This window comes from Accipiter gentilis, chromosome 34 (assembly GCF_929443795.1).
Source record: "Accipiter gentilis chromosome 34, bAccGen1.1, whole genome shotgun sequence".
Lineage (NCBI taxonomy): Eukaryota > Metazoa > Chordata > Aves > Accipitriformes > Accipitridae > Astur > Astur gentilis.
In genome coordinates, this window is record NC_064913.1 from 13,953,585 (window position 1) to 13,981,496 (window position 27,912).

At 38.4% G+C, this 27,912-nt stretch overlaps 1 protein-coding gene across 4 annotated transcripts in view; it reads right to left on the minus strand.

Moving 5' to 3' along the window:
* CDK17 (cyclin dependent kinase 17) overlaps positions 1 to 26,938 on the minus strand; it is a 93,185-nt gene extending 66,247 nt beyond the window's left edge. Inside the window, exon 1 of one of the 4 annotated variants that reach the window (XM_049792175.1) lies at positions 26,441 to 26,938. The gene's annotated coding sequence lies outside the window, so the exon portion shown is untranslated. The other 3 variants (XM_049792178.1, XM_049792176.1, XM_049792177.1) reach the window with 3 other exon arrangements.
* Between the last annotated feature and the right edge of the window lie 974 nt (positions 26,939 to 27,912).

Here is a 27,912-nt window from a genome sequence, read left to right on the forward strand (position 1 = left end):
AAATCTGCCAGACTGTTGCCATGAAGTGAGCCTTTATTTTTTATATCCCTGGACTCTTATGTTTTCAGTACACCTTTATAACAAGACTTGAGGCTGAAAATTCTCATCAGCTGAACAGTAAATCAGAATGGCAGAGACTTTCACTATTACTATTTACTGCAGTAAACTATAGGTTTACTTCCCATAGAGACAAGATACACATACAAAATTAAGACAACTTTACGTTTGTGTGCAATAACAATAAGCAAACTTTGCTAGTGACAAAGAAACTGTAGTTTTAATGAAGGCCTGGTTATAGCAACCACACAACAAGGAAATAGAGAAGTGATTTATTTCTGCCTACTGAACTGTGCATGCTTCCTTCAGCTGAACTGTTCAGAAGCATTCTTGTTCCTGCCATTTCTGATTTTAATTATATGAAAGAAACGGTTGGATTGCAGTCCAGCTGATAACCCACCTAAAGATATACTGTATACTTACACAGCATAATAAACCCTCACCTTTTTCTTCCCAACATGGTACATATAATATAGGTGCGATCTCTAACAGTAATCCTGTAAGCATTACCATTTCTTGCATCAGAATGAGTCACTGGGACAAGCCATACCCTTTGACTAAATGTACTGGAATTGGGAGGAAATTTGAGGTTCTATTTCCAGATCCTGTTGCTTTATAAAGTATTAAACTAAGATATTTCACTTAAAAAAATACTACAGTCAGGTATCAGTTGACTGGATTAATCTCATGGACTCTTTTTTTTTTTTTTTTAATTGTCATTTCAAACAGTTGGGACCATCTCACTGCTCCAACAGCCTTTTGGGATATTCGTATCTTCTATTCCCTACAGCAGGTGAAACTTAATACACCACTCCTCCACTGTCCATCTCTGATGCAGGTATGTCCCTAGTAGAGGTGATCAGGAACACTTTTTGAAGGGATTTTTACCAGGGTATTTAAATAAGCACTTCTGACATAATCTGGGGGTTTCCTACCTCTTCTAGATGATCTTCATTGCCTCAGCAGTTTACTAATTCAGGTTCTTCTGTCACCGTACCGCTATGGTGACTATAAACTGTAAGATTCCCTGCCAAAGGAGGACTATAGGTTGACACTCTCCTCTTTCCTTTATTTGGTCAGGCATGCATAAACTTGCCTTCTGCATAATAAAGAACCACCTTTTTTTTTTTTTTTTTTTTTTTTTTTTAAATTTCCTTCTTTCCTCTACAGCAGTCAGTAACTCCTCAGCTTGGAACTTCTCAGGACACCTTACCTTATTTTTTCTGCTGCCCACAAAACACAAGTGAGCCAATTTCAAGAGCTCTAAGGAGGTACACAGATACTATAGTCAGTTCTATTAATTCTGAAGACTATCCCAACAACTATACTTTCCACCTCTATGAATGTATTCTTATTGGAGAGGTTCCAACAGCATGCAGATGAAGAGCTCAGGACATCAACTGGATTATGAAAACCTAAAAGGAGAGTATAGAATCCACTACAGAACTAAACTAATGACATAATATAGTTAGATGATGAATGTTTACAAAATTGTTGCAGAAATCAAGAGAGCTTTGGTTCTTCACAACTTAGCTATCTTTGCTGTTGGAAGCAGGGTCCAAAATGTAGTTACTGACCACAAAGAAAGAAAAAACACATACAAATTGTTATGGGATTATGAAATATTTCCCTTCTGAATTCATTAACTTTCTTGAGAAAAGAGCTGTAGGAGAAACTTGATGATGGCAGCAAATATGGTAGGCATGAAGTGCCTTCTGTCTGACTAAAATTGCAGCAGAAGCACATTCACTTTTGCTTTACACAAAAATAGAAAACATACTCAAGTTAATGAAAGCAAAGGTGGTTTCCAAGAATCAAGACTGAATTTGCTAAATTAAAGAGGCGTTGCTAAAAAAGTACATTTCAATTTTCAGAGAAGTAACAAGAAAAAAAAAATACTGTTACTGAAACCAAACAAACATAAAAGAAACTGATCCTGAAATCTCATACAGAAATCTCTGAAGGTGGCAAGCAACCAAATAAACATAGAGGAACTTCACAGGTTATAAAGATCAAGGCACAACTCTAACCTCATTGTGATGATTATTGTTTAACAGCTCAGCCTGTACTTTGCTGTCCACATTATAATTTATATGAAAGCTACTTCGATTGTCTGTTCAGCTTATCAGTCTTCAATTACATTAAAGCACATGAGCTACTGAAGAGAAATTAAGTTCTATGACCATGCAGTCCTAGGGGAAAAAAAAAAAAAGTATCAGCTATTTTCATTGCTAGTATCCTACCAGTATTTAAACGTCTACTAAAAAAGACTGTTAGCAAATTAGATGTCAGAAGCAGTACATACAAGCTTGCTCTTGTTAGGGAAGTTACTCCAGAATCTACAATTTTAAAGGCCAAAAATACATTCATGTTTCCATGATAAAGCTACTAGAGCCACTGGAAAATGAAGCTTGAGCAAGGAACTGCAATGGGCAATGAATGACAGATGCAAACTATGAAATGTCAAGAGAGGAGAAGCTGAAGTACAGAGGAGACTCACAAGGTACTGAAAAGAAGTGAGAGAAAGGACTGGAGTAAGCTGTGCACAACAACTTCTCTCACGAATAAAAAGAGAAAACAAAGACAGAGATTCGATCTACATCTCAAGACAGTAACCTGGGTATTAGGCTGCCTAACACTAGATCAAAAACCCACACATTCACATGATGCAAAGAACCAGAGCTCTCCAGCTTCTCTGTACAAATCTGTTCAAAACTCTTTGTAAGTGTAATTCTGTTCCAAACCTACGCTGAACAGAGGATCAGCTGTCCTACCACAGCTACCACAAAGCTGAAAAGCAGCATTGTTGCATGTTCTGATCAAGTCAACAGAAGTGTTATTATTTGCTTACGCTTGATCTGGATCAAGTTTGTACTGATGGGTGATCCCACAGTGAGAGTAATGAATGAACCCGCTATTGCTAGAGGTGAAGCTCCAATCCGAGGTACAGGAGCCCACATCGAACTAGCTGTACAGACAGCGTTCCAGAGTAAAACAGCAACCAAAAAACCCTCTGGCCCCCTAAACAATCTTATTCCAGGCATCAAAGAAACAACTGTTTTCAAGAAGTCCAACTACAGGTTAGTTTGTATTTTGTTTAAAGAAATCTTTCCATCATGACTTGATTCAGTAAGTTTTGTTTGTGGTTTTTTTTGTTTGTTTGTTTGTTTTTTTAATTTCTATCATTGACGGAATTACTCTCCCACTGAAGACATTAAAAATCCCATCAACTCCCAGGAGAACCATCAGGCCAATGTAAGACACCTCAGAGACTAAAAGGCTTGCTTTAAATTTCATTTGTGAATGCAAGTTTTCATAGTAAAATATGAAATTGTCTACTTTCCAAACTTCCATTTTCCCAGTTCTCAAGTGTTTTCAAGAAAGAAAAGTTTAAGAACCACGTCTGTTATTCCACAGGACCATCTTGAAACTGAGGCTTTGTCTTGCAAAGGAGCAAGAATTGAAGCATTCAGTCAAGACACCATTCTCCTCTTTACTCAATGCCATGATTATTACTTCTTACTTAACTTTGCAAAATTAGTCAGATATCTATGAAGTGTCTAGTCTCAAGGGGTTGTTCCTTCAGAAATTACTCCTAAGGACACAGAAGAGTAAAGGACAAAGTTTGGGCTAGTTTGTAGTTGTGAAGTCTTCTTATAAACATAATACAAGAAAGGTTGAAGATTTATCATCAGTTTTGCTCTATCACAAAACATGCTAATGACTTGCCACATCCAGTTTAGTGAACGTTTAAGTGCCTATGGCAGGTTTTAATCTTTAAAAGGGAATGAGACACAAGATCTCCAGAGCTTCAAAGATCTCTGCTTTCCTTTACTGTACACAAAGGAAGCCTTAAGTCAATGTAGTGTTACTATCTAAAAACCATTTGAACAATTAGTCAAAGGAATGATGCCTACTGATACCACAGAAATTGGTCTAATTCCTCAGAGACACAAATATACTATGCAAGTTTATTTTGTTCCTCTCTTCACTTATCCCATCCTCAAAGAAAGTGAAAAGACCAAAAGTGCGATGAAAACAGAAGTCAGCCCATGGGAAACTGCAGTAAAGAATAAAGTCTAAGAACAAATTTATCAAAAGCCCTCAAAACCCAAAAAGTAATTTTGTTCTATTCAGAAACAAGACAATATTCAAAATGGCTCCTTAACAGAATTAATTGTAACTCATCCCCTGCAGGTAGAACAACAATTTCTTTCCTTTTCAGAAACAGCAAGACACATGCCATGATTTACGTGAGGATGCTAGCACAAAAACAAATGACAACTCTTACACAGAATAAGAAACAGAACAGTACGCAAACTTCTTTCTTACATGGCCTAGCTAACATTTTCAGTTTGTGCTGCAAGAAAATTTACTATTTTTATTAAATCAGATATAACTTAAAGCAAAGGCAAACCACTTAAGTTTTAATATCATCTATTCTACTGCTCTTAAACAGCTTGCTCTAAAAAATTTTGAATTGTTCTAGTCTATGTTTTTAAAACTGTATTTCCTTGCCTGTAAAATCAGAGTAGTCCTTTCAAGTAGGAAGTAGATCACTTTCCTCTGCCACCTGTGTTCAGCCCCTTAGCCTAGATGGCCAATTTAAATTTCATGCAGCTGAAACTATTCAAGTAAAAATACTGAAGTGTGCTATTATTTCTAATTATCTTGCACCCTGCATAGGACTTTCTTAAACTTGAAATAGCTTAAAAAAAAGTGTTGAAAGAAATATGTGACTCAGCCAATTTGACAGGAAGGTTTGATATTTTACATAATTCAGAGTTGTCACAATGCATATTTCTATGTGGTTTTGAAGCAATTACAACTAAAATTTCCAATACAATAAACTACTAACCTGCAACAATTTTCTTTTAAAACCCTTAAAATAAGATAAATACACTAACAGCTGTACAATAACACAGTCCTTAAGCCTAAATATTAACAACAGAATTGACTTCGTGGGAGCAAAAAAGATTCCTCTTTACTATGAAAAGCAATACGCTGGAGTTAAAGGTTATATGGTGATCAGTGTTGATTCTTCTGTTTTGTCAATGCTTAACTTTTTTTTTTTTTTTTACTATTTTAGCTTCAGTGAACAGCAAGAGACAAAACAAAACTGCTTGGAAATAAATGTATTATTACTGAAGGTACAGTTATTTAAAACATTTGCAGTATTTGACTATATATAAAATTAGGTATGGCTGAACAATAGATATGTAAAAGAATGGAAATAATATATAGCAATACAGACACTTACATTAACCATCTACTCGATGCTTTCATCCCTGAAGGTGGATAGTCTCACCATTTTGCCTCAAATGGATAAATTTAACAAGAAAAATATTAACATGAAAAAAATCATAACTTCCGTCATTGTATTTGCATGGCTACTGTTGAAAAGTATGCAATCAAACCAGTACTTCTGGAAAGAAAATAATGTAAACAGTATACTCATATACTAATCTTCAAAGAAGGATTTGCTCAGGACAAATGTATGTGGCAATCTCCAGTTCTCTGTAGGGATCATTTAAGTCATGCAGTAGACAAACTGGGATTCAATGCTGGCATGAAAAGTTTTCAAGGAGTTGAAACATGAAACACGTTCAGAATAGTTAGGCATCAAAAAAGTAACAGTATAAAGTGGTCAGTAAGTCAACACTACAGAAACATACCCATTTTTTCCTGACAATTTTCAGGACAGTTTACCTTGCTAGTGATTCAAAGCGTAACATGTGACTGTGGTTTTAGAATCCGTTTTTCCATCTTTTTCCCCATTACCTACTCTATGATTATTTTATCTTATGTAATAGTATAATCAAATATTAAAGCCATATTTAGAAGTTCACATCTTGCTATTCTAACAATAGAAGGAAGTAAATGCATTTTACAGTTGCTTCTGGTCTGATCCAGATTCCATTATGATGGACACCGCTCAGAAAAGCATTTTCAGAATCTTGAGTATGCCTTAGAGGTAGTGGGATTTTTTGTGTGTGTTTATCTTTCTCCTTTTTTTTTTTATAAAAGCATTAAAAAAGGAAAATGTGAAAGCTCTTGCAAACTGCATGCAAGTTGAATCTGGCTCTGAAGTAAAAACAACAACAAAAAACCCCAGTAAATAACCCTCAAACCTTTGAAGCAAAATAAGAAAAAGCACTGACAATGGGTTTAGTCTCTCAGCCCTCCATGATCTCTACAGAATCAAGTCTCGTGCTCAAGATAAGACCATCTTAGTTTTTAACTGCATGTGTTTACAAGACCATATGAGAGTGCCTTTACAAAATCCACATCGCTAAGCCAGCATAGTTCAAAAATATTCTCCTTATGTAAGTGTACTTTAATATGCATTTCTGCTCTTTAGTTTACTCTTCCTTGTGTGTCACAGCTTATTCTTGATTGCACTAGATACATGAGACATTAAGTTCTCCCGCTCTGCCTAAGGTAACCTTTCTACGTGTAAATAAATACACACAGCCAAATAAGCAAAGCTACAATGAAGATATGAAATCTAAAGAACAAAATAGTAATTTGTGACTGAGGCTTCTACTGAAAGCATCAGAAATTACCTACTATAAGGCAGAAATCTTTACAAATACTTTTAGTACTGATTTTTTCTTCTTCTAGCATTGATTTTAAAAATTTCCACTTTCAAGCTAGGCTAAAGTTTGTTTAAACACTGGCTACAATTTGTATTTGAAATGAAAATATCCAATGTTGCACATTTACAATGAGAAATTGCCAAAAAATTGAAAGAATTTCACAGATCTATTTTTAATCTTGAGAGATGCTGAGTGAATTACGTAGGAAATCCTATCCGTTTCAGGATACGTAAGAAACATGTAAGAAATCATATCATTTTTCTGAAGTTCCCAAACTTAAGTAAGTTATTGTAAAGAAAAGCTGAAGAAATGAACAGGGATCATAGCAAAGATAAACACAATTAAGTCATTTGAAAAATAAAGACCACATTTGCTTTAGCTTTTCTGGCTATACTCTGTAATTTGCACATCAGTTGTGAATCTGAAATATTGAATCGAATCAATTTCTTTGTCAACCATCAAAATTTTCACCCCAAGTACTCATCCCCAAGAATCAATACTGATCTATCATATAGAATGGAGAATCAACACAAATGTATTCATGTTACGTCTTAACCTTAAAAATCTTAGGAGTCATCTGAATCTAAGCAAACAAACTTCATAGTCTTCACATTTAAAATGCATTACTTTTTCTTCCCTCTCTATTTTTGATGAATATTATTTGTCTTTTCCATATGAACTTATACCTCAATCTTGCCATTAGACTGCCAATATGAAAGTCAATTAATGCTAATGGTCATCCTGCTTGTGGACACCTGTCATCTAGGGAAGAGGCAAAATAATTAAGCTATTAAAGAAATAAAGAAGAAAAAAGGCAGAAGTGACTTCCTAAAAACCAATTACCTGACTTTCCAGATGTGGAAAAAAAAAAGAAGGCTTGGTCTAAAGGCAAGAAGTTGCAAGCAATTTTCTAGTTCACTAGAATAAAGTGTCAGTAATGCCACACAACCTGTTTTATAACATAACTCTTACTGATGATTCAAACAGAGATCGTGGCCGCTTAAGCTCATACACGTCTCTGAACACAGTTATAAGCTGTCTACCCCCACAAGAAAAAAAGAAAAAACCTACTAGCATGACAACAGCAGAGGGAAAGGAATATTACAAGGATTGTAAAATATTATTTCCCATAAAACATTTTGTTATACTGTATTTCAGTACTGACAGAGGAATACTTTTACTTTAGTTTTGAAAACTCATAACGTGACAACAGGTGATGACAACCCAACAAAACACAGTTTCCAAACAAGGTCTTGCTTCACACAGCCTCAGCAAACACCTCAACTTCAGCACATCATAGACTATTTTTATTCTCCACATTTAGATTGTATTTTCAAATTGTATAGCAAATTCCTGGGGTGAAGGGGAAATAAACATTCACTGATCACTTGAATTCACAAACCAAGAAACAGATTAACTGTTGAAAAAACAATTAGTCCAGTTGCCGAACACTGAAGTTAAACAGAACGTGGAAAAGTTTTTAAGCTGCAGGGAATAAAAAGCTTCAAGTCTCAGAGGTGACTGGAAAACTTCAGAGAAAGTTTTATAACATTTTTCACAACTAATTCCAACAAACTGTTGCTGTTGGTAGCAGTATGCAAACCAATTACTTTATAGCCAGCTCAAGTATCGCTGCTGCTGTAACTGCAGTGCAGAGAGAAGCCGAGATAATGAAAAAGATATGCAAAGCCAACACATTAGAGTTGTGACAAACTATTTCCGCTCATGGTTTTGTTTCAAGTTTTGCTACCTACACTGTCCTCACAATATGCCAAAGCACAAACAGAATTATAAGCTTTCAGTTTAGGTTTTTACTAAGTTTTGCAAGTGCCTTGGCCTCTTGCTGCAAGGCAACCAGGGTATCAGGTGCAACTGCTTCTGAATTGCAGGTAGCTTTCCACCTAGAAATGCCTTAATCAAATGTGTAACATCAATACATGCTAGCTAGTCCAATTACAAGCAGATGACCTACGTGGAAATATTCTCTGCCTAGCAACATCGGTGTTGCCCAGTCCCCTAACAGTACCACTATCAAGAAACGAATTATTTTTTTCACCTAAAATCTAAAGAAAAAATTGCTCTCAAAGAATTAGAGATTAACCTGGCCTATTTCTTCTCAAATTTCTTTTAATTTTAGCCTCTATCACTACCTAATTTTCTCTTTCTTTTTTTTTTTTCCTGGGTGTAGGAGGCAATCCTACCCCCCTCAGGCAAAAGACATGGTAGGAGGTAGCAATTACTAACGAACTAGCAAGTCAAGCTCTTCATTATAAAGCAAGATTTTAAGAGAAACTGAATAAGGAGAGAAATACCCCCACTTTCCTTCGGCGGCAATAAGGATGAAAATACATTTTGGACTCCCCAAGAGCTCTAACTACAATCCCAGAATGCTTCTGCCGTCACATATCTCAGAGGCTGGAAGGCTGGATAAGAAAGTACAAATGCTTGTACGTGTATTCAGAGCATGTTTTCCAGACTCATACCAATTAGTTCCTTCCCTTCTGTTTCCTATCACTTGAATAAAAACATTGGGAAAGAGCCAAATAATGACATTTTGACAGCAAAAAAGCAAAAGCATTCAAATATTACCAAGGCAAATTCGAAATAAACCAAGCATGGAGGTACCTCTTTTCCCAGCACGTAATTCCCCATGATGTGCTTCCATGAACTCCAATCAGCTCCGTAACAAACATCACACACCTCCCACATGCAACATAAACTATGTCGGTATGGATCAACTACCTTCCCAAGAATCAGTCTGTACCTGGAATAAGCTTGAAGAACTTTACAAAGTGTCAAGAGACTAGGAAAAAAAACACTGAACATGCAAACATAATTATATGCAGCTTGCATGCCTACACACATACAGATCTTAAGACTCATGTAGAGAACAGGACTCATGCCGATACATTTATACGGTACCTGATAAAGTGATGCGTGAAGAGCACCTTCTCCCTTTAACAGGGAACAATTAACATATTCGCACATTTAACTTCCGAGCTGAGGCAACTAAATATACAAGTACCTGACAATCTGCTAGAAAAAGCTCTAAATTTCAAATTTGAAAGATTTAAAAATTAACATGAAATTTACTACTTGTCCCACATTAGACATCAGAGGGCAAAAAATGCCGAGTTCACATGCTGGATGTCAGACACATACATACAGTCAGGATGCCCTAGGGATGAGACTGACTGATCTACACGAGCTGTCCTTTTTCCCCACATCCACCTTCCTCACTTCTTGATGACTCCAACAAGACTCCACAATAAAAACCTCTCTCATCCCATTAAAGAATATCCTATCTACAGGGTTAATAAAATTAACATTGATTTGTTTTTCAAATATATATTTGCCATTAAATTTGTATGTTAAACATTCAAATCTGATTTACAAAGCAAAGAAAGGTTGGGACCAATGCTTTTTAAGCCTATTCTTGCTACACATACTCTCTGCATGTTGCATAAATCTATTACAACAGAGTTACATAAACCAGCTATCCTGCTTCTTTCCAGACTAGGTTAGCTCTTGCTTACCATTCAAACAAGACAGTGTAAGAGACAAGTAAGAAAGCCAAGCAGAAGAGACTTCTAGTTGATTAGAAATTCCAACATAAAGAAAATCAACCTTTTAAAGGCTCATGTGTATCCCATCAAGATGATGTAAAACATCAAAATATAGTAGGTCAAACTAAACTCTTATTTGGTAGAGGGAACACAGCTTTTTGAGAGAAAAACCAAACTGAAATCTAAAGACTATTAAACTAAGCTACATACACATGGCATCCCAAGGCAGCTGGTAAAAGCAGAGGCCAAGTACACTTTTTAAGCCAAATCTGATTATTTCTGAGCACTTGAAATATACTCTACACCTTGTATCATCTCTTTAAAATACACATTACTGCATTTTCTTCACAGTAATACAGAGCAAAGTGAACATCAAAAAAATAAGGGGAAGCAAAGAATTGAAACATAGATACTGCCTTTCATACTAGCAAGAAGCCTTGCTAAACTTTGTATTCTCAGGCATAGCAAAACCACATCTAGTTTTAAGTACCATGCTGAACCCCTTGTACTCAGTTTTCACAATAAAATAAAAGCAAGAATAAGGATCAAAGTCTTTCTACTACTACCAAAACAGTATTACTCTATCTATTGCTCAACAAACGTATACTGCAGCTCACATTTTGCAAACCACCAGCAAAAATTCTTATTGAATCTATTTCCTCAAGACAGCCCAGTAAGCCAAAAAGCAGCTTGTTTTCTTATGACTTACAGGATTGACATCATTTGTTTCACAGTTTATTATGGTACTTGAGAAATTGTTCAAAATGTTTTAATTATGTATTATCCTAACTGACATTTAGTAAAACACAATGAGGATGCGAGGGGTAGGTGCAGAACAAATGTTTCTCGTTAATTAGGCTTGTAACAAACAGGTTTTATGTGATCATTTATGACCAGTGTTAAAGTATCCTCTGTGAGAATTACCTAATTTAGTCACCAAGTCAACTGAAAGACCTAACCATCTCCCTTCATTATGTAAACACTACATACACATGCTTTGCAGAACAACTTAGAGGACAAATTGAAAATATGCAATTTTTTGGAACGTACATGTTTGATGAACAGCAGTTCAACACATTAATGCTTAGGTCAACAAACATATACAGCAGATAGCTTCGCAGCAAATCACTGACATAGGAGAAAGAGATGACTAATCATGAACTCTTCTAAAGGCATTCAATTAAGCTACCACCCAGAGAGAAAAGCACTGCGTATTTACCACGCTGTTGGCAGCCCTATTGTGGGAATCCTCCTTTGGTGAAGTCTGCAGAGGAGGAAAGCTGCCCTGGAGCACCAGGCGATGAAAAAGGCCATCTTTCTTCTACTCCAGCCTCATGACCACCACACTGCACGGAAAACACAGCGTGGGGGGGACAAGGCTAAAGCAAACGGAGTTAGTGTTATGCATGGCTATTGCCAGTTTACTTTTTAAAAAGTCTACCGTTATTTTCAACCTCGTGTACAGTACAACAGGGGAAAAAAAGAAATTACTCAAGTTGGTTCAGCTTCAGAACAGCCTGGTACTGAACACACACAGATCTATCCAGACTTCATACATGAAGACATTTAGCAGTGCTACCACACCTGACTTACAATCAGTTTTTCCACTGGATCTGTTCAATAGCAGGGGATAATGCCAGGCACAAACACTCAGTTCAAGAATCCTTTTTAGAGTACCAAAGCAAAGTTTTTGTTTGTGCCTCATCTTACAACTTCATGAACTAAAAATACATGTCAGAACAACACACAGATTTAATAGCTTTTATATGGACAGCTAGAGTTAACTAAGGAAATATCTTACCACAAAAGGATCCCATCCATATTGGTATATTACCTAGTCAGTAATGACTTTCAGAGGTGACAGTAAATACATATTCACTTCAAAGCTCTTTTAAACCGCAATTTCTTTTTATCCTTAAAACAGACACGGTACAAACAGGTGAAATATGAATGTTCATTCCCCCGTAGCTCACAATATTGTCAACCTGATCTCTTCCCTAGAGCTACGTACCAACATTAAGTTTTTATAGCATACATCTGCCGACCAGGAAAACCAAATGACCACGTTAGTGAGAATATAGACAGGAACAGGAACACAGGAATTCACCAAATACTGCTCTTAGAAAGAAGAGGATTAATGCAGCAATTTAACATGCTTTTCTGAGCTTTGAGGTAGTAAGCTAGTTTTATCATTAAAGAATGTACCTGCTAGAGCCACCAGAAGGGGAGCGATGGTGGCCACAGCACTCCCTGGCACAGCCAGGCTACAAAGAGCCTGGTACCCAACATGCCCTGACCCCCATCAGCCTTACACCCCGGGGACAGCTATGCCACTCCAGATACCTGTACTACTAGACAGGCACAACCTTCTGTAAAAGTGCCTCAAACTTTGTTTTTAATTCAGATTATTTATGTTGATCTGATTACATAAATAAAATCACCTTGAAGATACTGCTGTTTTCATTGAAAGATCCTAAATGACAGTGCATCATTTTGATAAGCAGTACATCACATGCTACAGATCAGGTTAATTTTAACATTGTACACCATTTCATACAATGGAAGTTCACTTCACCCTTTCAAATAAACAATTAACTTTGAATAATTACAAAGAGCTGTTAAAAAGCAACTTTCTCTTTAAACCCTACTAAATGATTAATACTGGTGTTTTGAGACAGTTTCACTATCAAAAAAGATCAGTATTTTTAACTGATTTAGTGCTTGTATTAAACTTCTACTTTAGCATGACAAAGGCTTGAACATTTTTTATTCACACAGTGGATTATTTTAAAAAGTGGTCCATGTACGGCCCATGCAGTTGAGAATATAAACACATAGATATTGCTGGTGACAGCACTTAGGTCTTAAGAGAATTCATTTACTCTCTCAAGTGCTGCTACGCAATTCTGTGTAATGAGCAGTGAAAATACTGAATAAAGTATTTATGATTTCTGATATGCCAGACGTGCATTTATAACGTGCCCAGTGTACATTAACTAATCATGAGGTGCACAACAGAAGTAACTGCAGAAATTGCTTACAGAACATGCCTTTGCATGTGTGAAGAAAATGTGGTTGCATTTCTTTACATCTCATTTGCTATATACAAATTTCACCCAGCCATAAAATCGCATTTTTAATCTCCTCCTCTCAATATATGCGAGTGTTTCACTAAAGAAATATCACATCACAAGCAGGACTTTCACTAGTCCAAAAGACAAACGAAATCTAAAAACATGTCACATTTATTAAAGTTACTTCCAGATCTCCTAAACAAAATGTACAAAGGCCTATGGTACAGAAAGCCTACTAATGCTTATTATAATCCTAAATACCTTCTGTTTCCAACAAGGTCATAATGTCCTTCTACCCATCAGCTGCCTTTCTATTTTTTATTAATTTAATTAACATTTAATATAGATGATGTTTTCTCTTTTTATTTGTTTGAATTTAGAGTCAGATTGCTGTCCTGGTTTCAGCTGGGGGTTAAACCACAACAACTGCACACCACTTTTAAAACAAAATTCAACATTTAAAAAACCTTCAGTGTAATAGATAGGCTGTCTCTAAGTAGTGTCTCAAAATGACACAGAATTAAATCATTCTACAGGCCAATCTTCCACTGTTTTCAAACATAGCTTCTCCACTCTAAGAAATTACACAAGGTGGAAGAAATACACAATCAATTATAAACTTAGTTTAAAATACATAATTTTCCGATGAAGACTCTAGCCCTAAATATTGTATTACTGTATACTGAAACATCAGTATCCTTTTAAAATGAATGTTTTAAAATAAATCAAACCAAAAATTAAGCCAGCAAAGTAACAGATCAGAAGCTACAAGTTTCAATCTTTATTATAGTAATACAAATTCTTACAACTGATCTCATGGAATTATTTGACTAAATAAATTTCTGCACCACATATGTAGGAAAGACAGAAAAAGCAAGGAAAACCTGGGCTGAGAATAAGATTCTATGGCTAACTTTGCCACTCAGTGATCTTGGACGCGTGAAATAACACCAACCATCAGCTTTGCCATCTAATGAGCAAGGCAGATAAAGATTATTCTAAAGGGCTCTTAAAAAAAAATCTAAATTTAAAAATACAAAATTCAAATATTAATAATCTCTAGTAGTATCCAAATTACTAAAAAAGACAAGGACAAAAAATAGATAAGCTGCAAAGACAAACATATAAAAACGTCCAACAACAATGTAGCATGCCTCTTGTGATGTTCCCTACTGACATTTTTTAGGAAACACAGCACTTCCAAAAATATTGATGGACAAAAAAGATAACAAAACTATATTGGAAATTAAGGAGAAAGGCTGGGTTTTGCCTTTAGGAAGTTTAAACCTTATTACTGGAATTCCCAATATTTAACTTTCATACACTTGAAGCTTCAAGGTATTTAAAAAAAAGTGGTACAAAGCATTTCATAGCTTTCATAATTCTGAGACCAGTACTCTGTTCATGGGTACAGAGGCACGGAAGTGAAGAGTGCTCTACTGAAGGCCTGGTCAATGAAAAATTGCATCGCAACCACAGATAAGATTAAACTAGTATCACTACAAGACAACATGTCAGGACATCCAAAGTATTTCTTAGCTTCAATTCAATCCCCTCTGTCATAAAACTTTTGATGCTGCAGAGCATGTGTTTGAGAGCAATGAACAGCACCATCCAGTAATCACCTCTAGCTTTTCTACAACATTATATTATGCAATCTACAGTGTTTCATGACTGGAATTTAAAAAAACCTGGATACCTGAATACATCCCTATGGTCTACTAAAGTTCAAAACATTTAATTATCCTTAGAACACAAAATCAGCATGTATCATGAATAATACTGTAAGCATATCCTCTCAAAGAAAACCTGCAGTACAGGGATCTAAGAGCAGATTTACATACGCTGTGTTTCACTACATAAACACAGATGTCTGACTTTTGAGATCAAAATATTGTTGACGGCATACATAGCAAAGCCCTAAACAACCTCTAGGCCTTCCTCTGGCTTAAAACCAAAACCAAACAAAAGCCCCACCAGGTTCCCAATATTTCATGAGAACACACTCCAGCAATATCCGATTCTGGATGCAGCGTGCCAGAATGCCGGGCCCTACCTGGAATGGTCTCCTTTTGTCCTAGCTAGGCACTCCTCCTCTCACTTCTGACACCTGAATTCATCCCCTTTGCTACCCAACAAAACCACTGCTAACCCTAAGGTTTGGTTCAAAAATACAGCAAAGCTACTCACCCAAGGAAGGAAAGGGACATTATTAAAAATAGAAGTTCACCTCTATGCGGTAAAAGAGCGAAGCTTCTCTGTATTTCAGACTGCTTAATCAAAAAGCTTCCTAAACTTTATGATAAAGAGCCATGATAACTCAATCCAACTGGAATAATATTACTACCTAGCAGAAAAAGCAAGGCTTGTGCACACTGTGAAAGGAGCTTTGTCAGGAGTTAAACAAGATGAAAGAACCATCATAAACATCTCCCACTTTTGCACAAAACAGAACATGTTATTTTTCCAAAGCCTCTTACAATCACAGACAGACAAATATTTTTTAAATTAACCTAACACAAATAACGTGGCAACTACCACAAATAACTTCGAAAGGATGTTAACCCACTTACCCACTTATTTTCTTTATCGCTTTTAAACCTCTGAATACAAGTGAAAAAAATACTATTATGTCACTAGGATCTACTAACAGTTAAATATATTACCTTTGGGGTGTGGCTGTTCTCATAAAAGTGACTATACAGAAGAGGAATTTTTCTCTGTCAACAATTTTGCTTCCTGTGCTTTATCAGAGAATTAAGGTTTTCTTCCTTCTTAGGCGACAAAGATTTTTTTTTATTTTTTTTTAAATAGTCTACTACTGGAAGCTCTATATACACAATATAGTTGAGAGAGAATATTCCCTGTAGAAGACAGTCAACAGGACTGCTTTCCAAGTCTGTGTTTCAGGCCCGTCTGGAAGCAGTGAGGTTACGTATGTGTTAGTTCTGTCTGACATACAACTGGAAAGACACCAGTGCAATTACCTAGACTGAAATGTAAAGCATTAATGTAGGTTAAATAGTCCAGGATAGATTAATTTACATTGGTGTAAAAAGACAGAGAGCAAGATACCACTTAGCCATAGAAAAGGGAAACCTAGCCTACTGTGTTAATGTAGAGCTGGCTTACCAGTATCTTAAAAGATCCATCTTTGCTTCTCCTCCAGTTGTTTCTTAGAAATGCTTACCAGAATCTATACCACTAGGTTTTCAGACAGTGTCAGGGTATTATTTCTGTTGACGTGTCTCTGCAGCCAACTGTTAAGGCTGATTTTCAAAATGTCCTCAGCACTTACACCCTGAAGATTAGTATCTTAAAGAAGCCTGAAGTTAACCAATCAAAAATTGACATAATCCATCCCTACATACTTCTTTAGCTAGTGATGCATTACTTTCCATGAAAACCAGCCAAGGACACTACACAAAACCTGTTGCAGTTATATCCTAAAATAACATCTTCAACAGGTTATCTAAACTAGCATAAAACTTGACAAATAATGTCAACCAACCCAAGGAAATAATTCTCAATATACAAGTAAAATGGAGATTTCACATCCTATCTTCCAAGAAAAAACAAAAAACAAACTCTGAATTAAGATACAATTTCAGTTACCAAAAGCAGATATGACAATCCAATCAAAGATGTAAATTTACAACTAACTTAATGGAGTGTAATGTCATTATAAAGTCAAAAATGAACATCAACTGCAGGTGTAGTATATGTTCAAATCTTCACTAGGCTTATTTTATGATGGAGCATATATATTCTAAGAACCAGGTTCTCGTAAGACAAAAAAACAGACAATTTTTATTTGTCCTTGCAACCCTAGTTTCTGAAATTGCCATGAGACATAAAATGAAAACAGATCATTCAGAAACCTATTTCAACATTAAAATGTACTATCACTACTACTCACGTGACTGGAATTTTAATTCATGCTAAGCACCTGCAAGCAGAAAAGTGGAGAATAAAGAAAAATCTGCACGTTTTCTTGCTTACATATTAAAGACCCATTTGCATAAATTGCAGGGGGTATTCACACTATTCATCTTTAGGCACCTGAGGCACTTAGGAGAAAGTTTCATACCAGTTCTGGGTTCAGTTCACAGTTTACCACCACCAGTAAGAAAATACTTGAATTCATCTCCCAGCCACCCTCTCCTCCTTCTTCACCATCAATCGTGTAATTCCTGCCCTCTCTCTTCCTCCAGTACCTTCCAGATAGTAGTGGAAACTTATTCAGCTTACTGATGCAGCAAAAATTATTCTGAAACAAGCACTTAATTCAGCTTAAACTGTAATGTTGTAATACAAAAACAATGACTGTGATGGGCTCCCTCCAAGGTAAACGTGGAAAGAGAGGCAGCTCTATATGAAGATCTTTGGATTACCCTCTGAACCTGTTTCTCTCTACTGATTATAGAGATGAACATTTTAACAAAACAAAACAAAAAACAGCCAAAAAACCAAACACCAAATCAGGCAATTTAGCACAATTAGTATTTTAGATGTGAATAAATTATTTGCTGAAAAAAAATCCAGGTTTCACTGTTTCACTTACCCACTCCTAGAAACAGATGATTAAAAACAATACAGGTATTTTGTTAAGACATAGCTAGAGGTGCAAATCATCACTGGCTATCTATTCATCCCCAAAATAACTTTTAACAATGACAAAACTTATGTCTTAAATCCTTCAAGTAATGTCTACCTCTTCCACTACTAGCAATATTCACAAATACCAGGAAACCAAAACTTCTATTATGTAAGACATCCCCCCCCCCGCCCAACAAAAAAAGGAGCCCAGTTTAAAGGAAGCAGGTTCAGAACACTGTTAAAAACACTCAACACTTTGCATTTTATACACAAACTAAAACCAAACTTGTTTTAAAATGCAGTAACTAAGCTTACAACCAAAGCATATCAAATCCATACCTTCAGAATGCATAACCTACTTCGTATTGCTCCTAAAATACTAAAACTGCATAATACAAGAAAAGCATATACCTACTGAGCAAACTAATTACTATACACGATCATGCTGTTTTTCCTGTGCTGCCCAGAAAAAAAAGAGTATGCTTAATAACAAAAGGCCTTCTGCCTAAACACACTTTAAAGCTATTTTTTTTTGCTTATGGATCAAACATTTTGCTTTTGAGAATTATATTGAGATGTATCAGAAACAAGCCACAATAAAACATTTAGGTTAACTGCATTCCCTGATAAACAACCCAGAATTACAAGCAGCAGGTTTAAAAATACTGTGACTTGTGCAAATGGAACACTGTAAGCTGTTTATCTTGTTTAATCCTGAAGGTAAATAGCATAAGCTTTAAAATATTTTGCTTCTTTGCCACAACCTACTGAATCATACTGACAAAGGTAATGAAATACTATGGAGAATCTTAAACTTTTGGAATTGCCTCTGAAATTGCTTTATCCGAATATTGTACAGGACATTATTCTCAAGAACACTTAGTGTAAATTTCAGTGATTTAAATCCAAACTGCAGCTTCAATGAAGCCAAAGATCTCATCTTGTCTCTCTCCTGAGGTGATCGCTTCTTCAGAAAACACAAGGACCCTGCAAAACTCCCCTACTGGGCCCCTTTAAAATATGACCACTATAGTTATTAACAGATTTTTTTTTTGTCACTGTTGCCTATTCCAGAATTTTTTTGAACTCCTACCCTAGCTCAATTTCAGCTTATGTAGTTCAGTTTTAAAATATTATATTCAAGAAAAAAATATCATTTTCAGTTTCCTTAGTTTTCTTTCCTCCAACACTAACAATTTCCACACCAAAATTCCTATTTCCTTTCATAACTCCCACCTCAAAGAGGTACTCATATTTAAAACTAGGAATACATTTTGTAAGATTTATCAGTAATTACTTCCCCACTGTCCCTTCTTCTTCAGTACCAAAATAAGTCTCTGAGCTGCTGTTTTACACATCATTTTTAAAAGACTTCAGTAGAGCATATATGTTTGATATATTTAGCAGTTGAGGACCACCTTTCCTCTCTGTACAATAGGAAGTTTCCCCTCCCATCTGCTCAGGATATTTAAAAAAATAAATATTTCGTTATTCCATCAGTTCTGCAGAAAGTGACCATTATTTATGTGTAAAAACAAAAGTAAAGTTGAACCCAAATGCCTATTATAACCTCCATCGGTTCCCTGATACAGTCAAATGGTCACAAGACACCTGCTAGTACAAAGGCAGGAGCACGGGGATGACAGCAGCAGCCAGCAAAAGGGAAACTAACCAAAGCTGTAAGCAACAGGGCCAAAGTTATGCCAGTTTAAACTGTTTGGGGAGCCACAAAGTTATTCACAGGCAGCACCAGCCCAAGCTTAGTCTCCCACAGTCCTACAGGAAGACTTAAGTTTTGTATTTTATTTTCAGAGCAAACATAAATAAGGCCAATTATAAAACAGTTTCACATTTTACAAGCAGACACTTATACAATTTAGTAAGATATTTATGATATTATGACAGAGCTTTAAGACTGAATAGTACTTAAGAAGGAAACAAGTCCCCTGCATATATAAATACTCTACTGCTGTTTATGACAACCAGACCTTGACGAAGAGGGAAAGAACAGAGGAAGCTGCTCTTGCAATAAACTAAGGACAGACTAAAAAAAAAAGGCTTTTCATTTTCCCCGGTTGAACATATATACGACCACAACTATTTTGGCCTACACAGCATGTTTACGAATTCTGCATTTAGAACTTCAACTTTGCTTCAAGATACACAGAAAACTGGTGGAAATATAATAAAATTTAACCTATTATTTCATAACTGATTATCCTCCTCTTGTATATTATTAATGAATTATTAATTATATTATTACTACCTTTTAAAAATAAAAGCTTTCCCTAAAACCCACATACTGAATGCAGATCAACACTTAATATCTGTTCTGCATTATACATGAGAAACTATTCCAAAGCTTTATAAAATAAATTCCCAACTAAAAGCTAATAATAGCTGGTCATATTTGTGTTAATTACAAAATATCACTAGCTTATTTATAAAGTTAATAGACTGTATTCAATCTTTTAAAGCCTGATATAAAACGCCACACCAAGTAAACAATCAGGAAACTGCCATTTTTCCAAGCATCCACCCTGCGCTAATGACCCGTTCTGCAGTACCTCTATGTTTTCCCAGTTTTCTGCGTGCTACAACAACGATCAGCAATTTTCACTGGCTTTCACTTCATTAGTGGCAATGCCCAACAGCAGGCACGGAGCAGGTTTCCCAGTGCTCCTTCATGAACGTACTTGGTCGATGAGAAGCCCTCATCACACGCAGTTACGTAACGGCAACTATTTATAGTTAACCACTTGATTCACATTATCCGCCAGGTTTTAAACCATTTCATATGTAGACACTTGATCTATCATTTTAGTTCCTTAATCAAAACATTACGTAACAGCCAAGCAAAAGGTTTCAGAGAAGCCTGTTTGCAACATCAACAAAATTATACCACACAAAGTCTTTAATCAAGAGAACCAGAAGTTAATTCCACAAGATCAGTCTTCTATAAACATATGCTGAACAACAGTTATTTCCTGTACTTAAACTCCTGCTCTGTCAGTAACCATTATTATGCATATTACTTTTAAAACCACTGAAAGAAACCTTAAGTTGTGCTAAACTACATAATTTCTCAGTGTTCCAAGACACATTGAAAAACACCATCAGCATTAACGCTCCAGAAAGCGCCCTATCAGCTTTTACAATTCCTACCATACAACTTCAGTGGCAGCTGTTTAACACCCTCAGGTTCTCTTAGGAAGTGTCTCAGAGCATCACGTAGAACTATCATCTGGTTTCTGTCTGAATATAGCAGTATTTAATAAACATTGACCTCTTCTGAAGATCATCAAATGCTAACGTTTTCTTTAGCATATGTAACAGGCTAATGACTTTGTTAGAATTCATTTTCCTCCTGAAACACACTTTGTCTTATCATCACAGTCCATGACAGCATGGGTTTTCCTCATCGCAGGCTTCAGCTTCCCTTGTGAATCAGATGCACTTAACTTCAGCTTCTTTACGCTGCTGTGAACTGGCTTCTCTACTACAGGCCACTCTTTTTGTAAGCCAAACAGTTTTTGAATTACAGGGCAATGGGTTTACCGGTAAGTAATATTCTTTGATAATTCTCAGTAATCCATACTTCCCAAAGATCTTTATTTTAGTGAGCACCCATTAGCACCCATTACTGTAAACCTCATTAAATGTTACCTTTAATGACTGCTGTATAAAAACATCTTGCACATTCCTGAACAAAATGCAAACAAATCAAGATAATTCCATATCAGTAAGGTAAGAGTAGGAAGTCCGAAATACTTGGAAAGAGACATTTCTGAAAGATGACTATGCAGGTTATGGCAGTTCACTACAATATAAGCATATCAGTACAGCTACATGCCTGCAAAGTGCCCTAGTCCACTGAGCACAGAAGAGAAAGTCACGATCCTGCCAACTTTAACACAAACTGAAGGCATGCAAGTATCTTTAGTGAAGCTGACAAAATGCAGATGCTAAAAATCAGAGACCATCGTGCAACTCTACCAAGCCTTGAAAACAGCAGCAGTCAGAGAAAGGCGTACGATTACAAGGTATAGATTATAATTAAATTAAATATGATTAGAAGGCACAGAGTAACCTTCACTTATGCAAGATACCTAGCAAGTCCAACCTAAAATACAAAGACAGGCAAGAACTGTAGCTAACAGTATAAATGAAAGACATGTCGTTTCTTTGTTCTGGTATAATAACGCAGCCGTGTTCATTGTAATATATGCAAAACTAGTTGTTCCAGAAAAGATAAATAAAAAAATATGGAAAAAAAAAGGTCATAATCAAAACCTAGGATAAAACTGTTCTTCAGCTTACTGTATTTTCAAGGTATTACAGAAATAAGCAAGCAGAAAATTGCCCTGAAATTCAGAGAAGCCTTCAAGTGTTTATTTAAAATGTTACAAAGTTGGTATTTTCCCTTTTCTTAAAACCATTATGCCTAATTCTGCCCCACCACATGAAAAATTAAAATGTGATTTGACATTCATTTCTTTTGCTGCTGCATTTTTTAATGATGCTACTCACACATTTCTTTTTTCTCTAACATTTGTGCTTAAGCATCGCACCCCTGGTAACCTGATGTTCCCTATTAAAAGAAATTTCTAATCCTTTAAAAACAGGCACTAGATCACTAAAGCCCAAATATGCCAGTGAAGCACAGAGTTACAATGATTTCCAGTATCAGTGTGTCTATGGTATTTTATAATACAGTCAGATATAGGGTATAATGATCTCCAAGGAAGTGGCAAAAGCCTTATTATCCAAGGACTGACGTATCAAAAGCTGGTCTGATGCAAATTACCTGATCTATGCATCCACTAAGGTTACTGTTTTCCATACAACCGGATCACAGAACTAAAGGAGAACTCTTTTCTATTCTTTTTAAGTTCTTGTGCTCCAAGTTCGCAAACTAGCTCAAGTTCCAGTTTTGTTTATTCCTTGTGACTGTCAACATCAGTGGTTGTACGTTCAAGTTTTAAACCGCTGTTTGTTGATGTTCTAATTAGCCAGTTCTACTGAACTCTGCAGTTGACATCTCCACTAAAAGGAGTTCAGGAAATCAACAACTCTGGAGGAATTGCCAATCCATCAGGTTAGTTAAGAGCGCACACGTATGGATTTGTATTCAACACAGAATTATAAATAGTCATTTGTCTAAACAAACATTATCTCTCACTCTTCAGAGAAACATTGTCAAAAGTGTGTCACAACTCTTCACAAAATACGCAGGAAAAAGAAAACATCCCACACTATTAGTGGGCATTTCTGGGAATCCAGTATTTCCAGAGGAAGCAGTATCTGCTCTTCCCTGCTCTTCCCTGCTTCATGGAGGAAAACATTACTAGGCCCCAAAAGGTATACACAGCAGTAAGTTTATTAAAAAGCCCCCTAGTCTTAGACTTTTTAAAGTTTTTAAAAAGTAAATCAGAATTACTGCCTAGCGATCAAAATATTTAAATATAAAATGCTTTTACTTCTAACATCCAATTAAGGTGCCTCTACATCAGCATGTGAACAGGCACAAAAAAAATTTCCCGGTTCTTATGCTCAGAAGGAAAAAGTCATTGCTGTAATTATGTGCATCGCAAAAAAGACAATGATCAACAGCAATACACTGGTTTGGTTTGTTCTTTGGATGTGAAGCATAACTGTCGAGCAAACATTTGGCATTTTAAAAGCATTTTTACATGCTAGAGTTGTGGAATAGTGTTTTATATCAAATTCTGAAGTGCCACTGATTACAGTGGTGTCCAGCTGCCTCAGCAGATACATATCCAAAGCTTGCTGCAAAAATAAAAAAGCAAGCATGAAAAAGCATGCAGCTAAGAACTTAAGATACCTGTAATTTAAGAATTAATTTAAGTAACATCTAGTAAGTTTACGCTAGAAAAGCTTTATTAATATTGATTTTTAGACATGATCTTGTCTATTTTCACACGGCACCAGATCACACATTCAATAAGGACACAACTAGTATATATGCCTTTTTAAAATACAGCTGATCAGCTTTCTTGGCCAACAAATAAAAGCTGATCAGTACACAAAATATCAACAGCTTCCATTTAATGTGAAAAGAGGGTGAAAAGCAAACTCCTGGAAAGGTTTTAATGCAGACTCTTCATTGAATCAGTCTCCAACGAAGCCCTTCCTGATTACACTTTTTAGGTGCAGTTACTCAAATACACTGTACTGAACCAAAACTTATTAAGATAAGTGAAACATTCTTTTTTTTTCTTCTAGCAGCAGGTAGTCATTTAACAAATTAGAAGACTTTGTATATTAGTAACCCATTCAAAAAATTCTGCATAGTTTTACTGTAAGAGCTCCACATTATAACAATAACACAGGCATACGGAACATCTTAACATCCATGTCATAAGCTATATCATATTTTCACAGTGCAGCGTTAGGCAGAAATTGAAGCCAGAGCCATTCAGGGGAAAAAACACAGCCCTGTTCTGGTTTTCAGTTATTCTCAATCTAATTATATGCGGAATTATAAATCAAGTATTTCACTACACATTAGTGGCATTTTACATATTAAAAAGATCAATTAATGACTACATCCTTAGCCAAGCTTAAAATAAATGACTCGCCACTTTCAAACTATAATTTGCTTCAGACAACACAGGCTCCAATTTGCAAACTCTTCGATATGGATGTAGGCAGACCCCACCTACTGATTTGTGTAGAGCTCAATCCCAGGTAAACACAGGGCTACACCACAGAATATGCAAATACATGGTATGAACTTCACTGCGTTACCCTTCCTAAAGATTTCTGTAAGCCAGACTCATTATTGTCAAAGCACTATTTAAATAACACCATCAAAAAATATGCTTTCATCTTTCAAATTTAAGTGTCCCTTTTAATGCCAAGTTAACATTATAATGGTTTCTCTATGTTGGAGAAGAAAATTCAGTTTGTTCTTTCAAGTAGAGATAACTTTTAAGGAAATTTTTTCACTATGCATTTCAAACATATGATTTCACGTTTTCATATCGGTTACTTTTGTGTTAATTATTCAAAACAAGTCTCTCACACCACTCATTGAAGTGCAGACATAAATAACAAGAGCTGCGTATGAGTATACAGAATTCCTACAACAAAGCAATATGGTGATCTATTTAACATCATAAGTTCATAAAATACCAGATCACTGACTTCACTTTTTAAGAAAACAAACCTGAATTTGGTGCTAAGTCTAATTTCATAAATGTTTTCTTCTGCCCCTCATCTTCTGAGTATTTAAGCTTTGGTCATCTCGTTTCCAGTTCAATTAATACAACTAAAAAAGGAGAGGTAGGGGTGGGAATGGAAAAATGTCAAACCAGGCTTCCTCTCCTCCTATCTATGCCACGACAGCTACAAGAAAGTTGCTATTGATCTTTTGTTAAATTACAAAAAGAAAAAACCGCATATATTCACCGAAATTAAAATTTTTTAGTTTGGATTACGATATACCTCAGCCCTGTTTCCCTCACAACACCCATAATACTGTTAACCACCATTAGCAAAGTGCCAAAGACAGCAATGAGTTTAAAACAATTCCAGCCAGCTACCGAAATTGTTGCAGAAGAGACAAAGGGGATCAAGGTCAGCATTCTTCTAACGCAGCAGCTAGTCCACTCCTATGAACACCGTCCTGGAACCGGCGGGTGTAGTACGTTGCCACGAAATGCAAAATATACCTAACGCCACCTCATTTCCCCCATCCTTGCGAGACAAGAACCATTTTGCTCTCCCCGGGCTCAAGCCATTACCTATCTGAGAGGAAGGGGAGGGAGGAGTTCACAGAAGTTCAGGGTCAGCAAATGTTCACGTATCCTGTCATCTACGAACTCAAAGCTCAAGGCACAACAACTCTTAAGCCACGAACAGAAGCCTACACATATTTTGGGTGTGCGGGGGGTGGGGGACGGGGGACAGACCTGCAATAGGAGCGAATGTGTCATACGTGCGGAGGCTGCGAGGAGAAGAGCTGTCAGGAGAAAGCAGCCTCGCTTGAAGGAGAGGAGGCGGTGAGGAAAGGACGGTTAACAACGCAGGATCACCCCCCAAAAAACCCCGCGGTGCTCACCAGCTGCAATCCTCGCCTCAACCCTCAGGCCCGGCTTCCCTCGGCTTCCACCCCCCCCCCCCCCCGTTCCCCGCCGCAGACGGGGCTCAGCCGCCCCTCCGGGGCTGCCCCGGCCCCCGCGGAACCGCTCCCAGCCGCCACCGGGCAGCGGAAATCCCCCACGGCCCGGCCCGGCCCGGCCCTGCCCGGGGGCGCAGAGCGGCCCTTGCCGGCCCCGGCCCCCCCCCTTCCTTCCCTTCCCCGAGCAGCCCCTCGGCCCTCTCAAGGGGCACCCCCGCCCCAGCTCCCATCACCTTCCTCCGGGGCCGCGTTTTTACCTCACACACACACACACACAGAGCCCGCTCCGCGACCGTCCCACGCAGACGCAGGCCGAGGGCCCCCCGCGGGCCCGGGCTCCAACCCCGCGGGTCGGACCCGCACCCCGACTCCGGGAGACAATGAACAGCCACAACTCACCAGCAGCGCCGGAGCTTCGTGGGTCCGGGAGGCGGTTCCTCTCCCCCTTCTTCTCCCTTCTTCTCCTCCTCCTCCTCCGCCCGGGAGCGGTATCCGGCCGCCGGGAGCCGAGCTGCCCCCCCCGCCCCGCTCCCTTCCCCTCGCTGCCCCGAGAGCCGCCGCCTCCGCCGGGCCGCCGGCCGCGCTCCCTCCCCGAGGAAAGTCACTTTATTCCCCGCTCCAACATGGCTGCTCCCCCCGCCGCCGCCGCCGCCGCAGCCTTCGCCTTGCCGCGGCTCCCCGCCGCCGAAGAGCGGCCGCAGGCCGTGCTCGGGAACCGCCCGCCGGGTCGCTGGCGGTACCGAGAACGGCCCGAAATGGGCCTCACGTTAACGTGGGCCGCGGGGAAAGGGACGAGCCGAGCCGGGCTTCGCGTCTCCTCTGCGGGCTGACGCCTCCGCCTCCGCCCGTTTCGCAGCGCTGAGGCTCGTACTGAGGCAGCCCCGCCGGCAGCCGGAGAGCGCAGGAGGGGCCGCGGGGGAGGCCCGGACGCCGGTGACACCTAGCGGCAGCGGCGGTCCCCGGCGCCGGTTGAGCCGGTGACCGAGCGGGGAGCGGCCCGGCGGGGGTGGGGGCTGAGGGCGGAGCGCGGGGTGGGGGGGGTTTAGGGGGCAGCGCTGTGGGGAATGCCCCGGGCGGCGGCGGGGCGGGAGCCCGCCAAAGCGGGCTGGGTCGAGGCGGGAGTCGCTGCTCGCTCTCTCTCTCCTCAGGCGGCCCTGCCCTGCGCTGTCTTTCCTTCTCCCGCGGGAGGAAGCGGGATCTGCCCGGCAGGGGCTCCCGCGGCACCGCAGGCCGCCCGCCGGTGGTCGTCTGGGGGGGGGGGGGAGATCTCCCCGGGGAGCGCAGTGTGGGAAGGGGCGTGTGGTCTCCTCATGTTCCCCGGCTGCCGGCGGTGTTCCCGCTTGGGTTTGGGGGGGGGGGGGGGGATTGAGCTCATCTCTGAGGTAAAAGGCATCCCCTCCTGCTCCCCCCACCGCCGGCTGAGGAGTCGGTAGCTGAAGTTAAGGGAAGCCATGTGGGTTTTAGATCGATTTCTAACTCATCCTTTCCCTATTTATTCTTGTGCTATTTTCTTTCCTTTGTCTCCTGCACTGGCGGTGCCTGTACCATCGCTCTTGTCTTCCTCACGACCGCTCTGCCAGCACCGACTGCGCTTCCTTCCTGTGCCTAGAATCCTTTTCCCCTCAGTGATCCAGCTTGCATTCCCTCACTTCTCAGCCCTTTCCAAACCCCTAAATTTCTTAGGCTTTGAACAAGACCCAAAAGCTAAAAACTGTTGCTTTCATATTTCCACCACACAAAGAACAACATATAGCAGGAAGGCTAAATCTTAAGTGATTTTAGCGACACGGGTATGAACTTCAAGTACCAGGTCATAGGTACACTTGGGGCAGAATTTGGCAAATTGTTTTGTGTTTTTTTTTCCTTTTGGA